The sequence below is a fragment of the Carlito syrichta genome, unplaced genomic scaffold (assembly GCF_000164805.1).
Source record: "Carlito syrichta isolate Samal-C Ts95f unplaced genomic scaffold, Tarsius_syrichta-2.0.1 Scaffold115728, whole genome shotgun sequence".
Lineage (NCBI taxonomy): Eukaryota > Metazoa > Chordata > Mammalia > Primates > Tarsiidae > Carlito > Carlito syrichta.
Window position 1 is genome coordinate 104,585 of NW_007059824.1, and position 5,425 is coordinate 110,009.

The following is a 5,425-nucleotide window of genomic DNA, read 5'->3' on the forward strand; positions in this document are numbered from 1 at the left end:
GGGACGGGGCTTGGGGCCGGCCTGCTCCCGCCCGAGGAGCTGGCGCCAGCGTGGGGATCTCTTGCCCTGTGGGTGGGGGGGTCCGTCTGCCCTGCGCGCCCGCGGTGGGCGGGTGGCACCTGGTTGGCTCTGGGAGCCGAGCAGCAGCATGTTGAACCGGCCAGGTGTCCTGGCGTCTCCCTTTACGGGCGCGGGTGACCTGTCTGTCGCAGGGCAGGTCCACCAGGCCAGCCCCAGGATGGCCAGCTGTGTGTGGGATGAGGGCTTTCAGGGCTCTCAGCTAGGGGGAAGAAGAGGGGAGACAGCCCCAGTCCTGACCCCAGGTTGCCCGGACATGCCCTGGTGCCAGTCACCGGGTAGACAGGTGAATGTTTAAGCGGCGGGGGACGCGGAGGTCCTAGCTTGAAGTTGATGTGGAAGCCAGTGAGCAGCCCAAGTCCTTGGTGTGGGGAGGTCGCCATTCTGTCACCAAGACTTTGCCCTCAGCCAGTCCTGCTTCCAGCCACCGCCCCCCAAGCTGGAAGCTGGATTCACAAGGCTACAGGGAAGTGCCATCCTCTCGTGACCTCTTTGAGTCAGAGTAAAACCAAAGCAGGGAAATGGGAAAAGGGAAAGCAAGAGGAGAAGGCTGGGACGCGAGCCAGGGAACCGTGGGAGGAAGCACAGGGAGGCTGCTGGGAGGCTGGGCCTGACCTTGTGCGCTCTGCCCCGGTTCTTGACCTGTGGGATCTCTATCCCCTCTCACTCCTCCGTGGCCTCCGTGTGGCCTCCGGGGCTTTTGGGGCTTGGCCTGAGTACCCTAGACGTGGGAGAAGTGGGAGGTAGGCCTGGGAACCAGGGTCAAAGCCAGATATCATGGAAGGGCCCTCAGGTGTCCAGTTCTCTGGGCTCTGAAATATTCATATCACTGGTGAGCTTTGGTTTCAAAGCTGGCGCCTCTGGCCAGCGGTGGCAGGGGAGCCAGGTGCTTCCTGGGGCTGCTCTGGCCAGCCAAAGGGGCAGCCATACTGCCTCCATACCTGCCTGCTCTCCCTGTCTCTCTAGTCATAAGGCCTGAGAACACTTTATAAAGTGCTTCCTTGTACACTTTATAAGTGTATAAGGAAGGGGCGGGACCACACAGGGGGTCCTGCCTTCCTCTGACTTCTTGTGCCATGACCTAAGGGCCTCACTCGTAAAAACGAGCACATCAGAGAGATAATGGCAGGTTGGAAGAACCTCTTATCATGAGCTGGGGTAATAGCCACTTCAGCTCGGCCTCCTCCCCTGGAAATGGGGGCCTTAGCCAGACACTGCCCACCAAACCCAAAACTTCTCATCATGGACCCTTCAGAAAGAGCAGAAGCCCCGTCCTAAAAGCCGCAGAGAAGGGACACACATACTCGGGTGCTTTCAGAGGGCTGAATTGGGAAGAGCACATGGTGGCCACTCACATAACTCTCTGCAAAGAAGTTCTGCTAACAATACGGCTGACCATGAAATGGCCTTCTGGACCTATTCTATTGGGAACACTGGAAGGAATGACTTTGACAGACTCTTCCAACTCTAAGATTCTGGGATTCTAGGCCTAAACGTGGGGCCTGTTTTGAAGTAGAAACAATATTCAGAAGTCCACAGTGGGGGTGCCTGGAGGGGAGGAAGATAAAAATGAGCCCTCCGTCTTGTATGTAATGATGTGTACTTGGCCCCATTACAGAGCGGTTAGGCGAGGGTTGTCTGTTTCCTGGTTCTGTGCTAGCTGGAGATGTCCCCTAGCCCTTAGCAGTAGAACTCATCAAGGAGGTTATAACTGCAGCTGTTGGGAACTGGGAGAGGTGGGAGGACCCTTGAAGAGGATCTGGCCCTGCGCTGACTTTCTGAGAGTGAGGGGCATGTTGGTACTTAACGTGACTGCTGAGGCGCGGACTGGGTGTAAACAGGGGCTTTAAGATGAGGAGTTAGGGCATGGATTATTCTCAGAGTTGGATCTATCTGTAACACAAAAGGGCCTGGATCGGCATCCCACAGGATATTAATAGGCGTGCCTTGATGAAAGTGTTTCAGGCTTAAGTGGGAAGAAACACTGGGTTAAACAAAGTCAAACAGGTTTGCTTACACAGGGCTTCTCAGAGGCCGGATTTGCCATTGTGCCTTGTGAATTTCCAAGAAGGGATCTGAATTGTTTTTATCAGACTCATCCGTTTCCAGCATTCATCCATTAATGTCTCCTGGGGCGTGTTCTTCAGCACAGTCTGGGAAATGCCTGGCTAGGTGATTCTGTCTCTCCACTCTGGTTCCAGTAAACTGTCCCTACTCCTCTTCCCATGTGGACTGACTTAGGGGTACAAGGAGGTCAAGGGAGCTCATCTGCCTGGTTCCTACAGCTGGTTCATGAACCCAGGTCTCATGACTTCCTCCTCATACTCTGGGGTAACTGAGCACCCAGGAGGAGCTGGCTGTAGGGTCTGGAGGACATTATAGTGGCAGTTTGGGAGCAGAGGGAGTTATGACCACCCCATACCCAGAATATGCTGTGTGCTTCTGCCTCTGTAGATGTCCTCCGAACAAGCTGCACATCAGCTGTGACCCCCAGTGTAGATTCTGTGGGAGGCACGTCATTCTGCCCTGAAGCCTTCTATCAGCCTATTCATTCAGACACAGAAGCTGGCAGAGTCACGGTGGACTTTGATCTTAAGGTTCAGGCTACTCGTCTTGCAGATGTTAAAACTGAGTCCAGAGATGTGGAGTGGCCTACCTGACTCACACAATGGAGTCCATACTAAAACCAGGACTCAGGTCCCCGCCTCCTAACCCAGGACCCAGGCGTCAGATCTGCTTTCCATGGGGAACAGGAATTGGTACCAGTGACACAGCTGCTCAACTCCTTTCTGTGGTTTTGATCTTTTCTGCCTCACCCAGGTGCTGAAGGGTCACGCAGGTGACTGGCTGAGGGTGCCTCAGCTGGATGTAAAAGCAGTGGGGTTGAGCTTGAAATCAGACATTGGATCTGGGCTTAAACCCTTCTCTGCTGTGTGCCTCCTATGGGACCTTAGATCATATTTATTTATTTTTTTGAGTAGGAGTCTCACTCTGTCACTCAGGCTGGAGTGCAGTGGCATGCTCACAGCCACTGCAGCCTCGACCTGCTGGGCTCATGTGATCCTTCTACCTCAACCTTCCAAGTAGCTGGAACCACTGGCATGCGTCACCCCGCCTGGCTAATTTTTTTGACGTATTATAGAGATGACGTCTCACCAAGTTGCCCAGGCTGACCTCGAACCCCTGGACTCAGGCAGTCCTCTCGCCTCTGCCTGCCAAAGTGCTGGGATTACAGGCATGAGCCACCGCATCCGGCATTAGATCTGTTTTTCTCTGAATTTCCATTTTCTCATCCATAGAGTGGGGGTAAGAATATGTATACCTCAAAGGGCTGTTGTGAGGGTCAGTTACTACCAGTTGAATATCCCTTTTCCAAAATGCTCATCCCCAGAAGTGTTCTGGGTTTTGGAATTTCTTTGGATTTTGGGTTATTGGCGCTATACTTACCGATTGAGCATCACTGATCTGAAAATCCGAGGTCCAAAATGCTCCAATGAGCATTTCCTTTGCGAGTCATGCTGGTTCTCAGAAAGTTTCAGATTTTGGAGCATTTTGGATTTGCAAGTTAGGGAAATTCAACCTCTACTTACTTAGTTGCTTAGTAAGTACTAAGTTGCTTAGTAAGTACTTCGTTGCTTACTACTCTAAGTTGTTTCTTTCCTTCCCTGTCTATTTCTCTATTGTGGGTTAATTGTCTGCCTCATTTGTCTGCCTGTCTCCTCCTAATCTTGAATTTCAACCTAAAAGACAAGAGAAGGTGGAACATAAGAAGGAGGTGGAAGAGGACTGTGTTGAGAAGTGGCATCAGCGCATTAGAGGCGTCCTCTTCTCCTATCTGCACTCCCAGGCCATCCTGACTTGGGTGGGGTCTCTGAAATTACCGCCCTGATGACAGATTCTGCCCCCAGACACAAGGGTGCCTGGGGAGCTGCGGTGCCTGGTCCTGCCCTGCTCCCCAGGGCAGCCTCTCCTTCCTAGGAGCTTGGAGAGGCTGGAGCCAGAGCCCTTTGGTCTTTGTTCATCTGGAGAGAGGCCGCCCTGGCTAGAGAGGGAGCTTGAAAGGGTGGCCGCGAGCTGGGGCAGGAAGTCATGGGCTGACAGTCTTATCTACTGAACCCGGAGATCACCAGAGAACTGGGGGAGTGGTGATGTGTTCTGACTCCTCCTTAGGGGTGTGTGTGCCTGTGTCTGCCACTCGGAGTTCTCAAACAGTGGGCGTGGTTGGGAAAGGAAGTTCTAACCCATGACCAAGAAGGCCAGTGGAGTGGAGCAGGAACTTTCTTGGCTGCGGGGGTTTCCTAGTCTGTCAAGTGACCAGATGATTCCAAAGTCCACTCCAGCTTTTACTTCAGTTTTTAGATCCCCTTTGGCTTCTCCCCCTTTATCCCAGCGACCAGGCTGATGGAAGGATATTAAGTTGATTCTGGGCTCCCTTGGTTTAGAATCCGGCCTGGTGACTTGCCCAGACACTCCTGGGTGTATCTTTTTACTCCTCTCCCTGGTGGCTGTGCTGGGGTAGGAGGGTAAAGTGTTTTCTTGAGGGGAAGGTGGGGTAGGTAAAGGGAAAGGGAGGGAAGGAACTATCAAAGAGACCTGGGCACATTGGCTGTGCCTGCTGGGTGTGGTTTCCTGAGATGCGCTCTCTGAGCTATTCTTTCCATTCTAGCTCTGGGCATCCGTCCCTGGCAGGGAGGAGGGCAGGCTGCCTGGACCAGTCAGCTGCTCCTTTCCATCCCTCCCTCCAACACACACACCCTCTTGCTGTAACCCCAGTATCTCAGGCCTCCCGTGCAGATTCCAGAGCCTTAACCCTTTAGCTGCCCCCAGGAGGGTCTGAGTCTGGGCTTAGCAGGCCTGAATCAGGGTGAGCATACTGCAACGGCTCAGGGTAGGGGGTGCTTCCTGCCTCTGCATCTAAAATCCTGACACCCAGCCAGTCCTGCTGTTTGTGCCCACCCACTTCTGCTGCTCCCACGGCTGGGTCCCGGGTCCTGCAGGAGAAAAAGCAGGGGTTCTGGTTTCTTCCTAATGGGGAACGGGGACCACAGAGAGAGGGGCAAACTTAGAACTGTAACGGGCAAGGATGGGGCAGGATCTGAATGCCTTGATAACAGGCAATGTGAGGTGAGGAAGAATGTCTTTTTTTTTTTTTTTTTTTTGAGTTGGAGTCTCACTCTGTCGCCCAGACTGGAGTGCAGTGGCCGCTCCCAGCCACCGCAGCCTCAACCTGCTGGGCTCCTGCGATCCTTCCGCCTCAGCCTTCCAAGTAGCCGGAATTACAGGCATGTGCTACCATGCCCGGCTGATTTTTTTGATTTATTGTGGAGATGAGTCTCGCTGCCCAGGA

The 5,425-nt window shown here is 53.5% G+C and overlaps 2 protein-coding genes across 4 annotated transcripts in view; one reads left to right on the forward strand and one right to left on the reverse strand.

Moving 5' to 3' along the window:
• Window positions 1-5,425, reverse strand: part of PNKD (paroxysmal nonkinesigenic dyskinesia) — an 85,114-nt gene that overhangs the window by 63,549 nt on the left and 16,140 nt on the right. The gene's annotated exons all lie outside the window — the stretch shown is intronic.
• TMBIM1 (transmembrane BAX inhibitor motif containing 1) overlaps window positions 2,262-5,425 on the forward strand; it is a 15,532-nt gene continuing 12,368 nt past the window's right edge. The window contains exon 1 of one of the 2 annotated variants that reach the window (XM_021706534.1): window positions 2,262-2,380. The gene's annotated coding sequence lies outside the window, so the exon portion shown is untranslated. The remainder of the gene's footprint in view (window positions 2,381-5,425) is intronic. The other variant, XM_008073661.2, reaches the window with a different exon arrangement.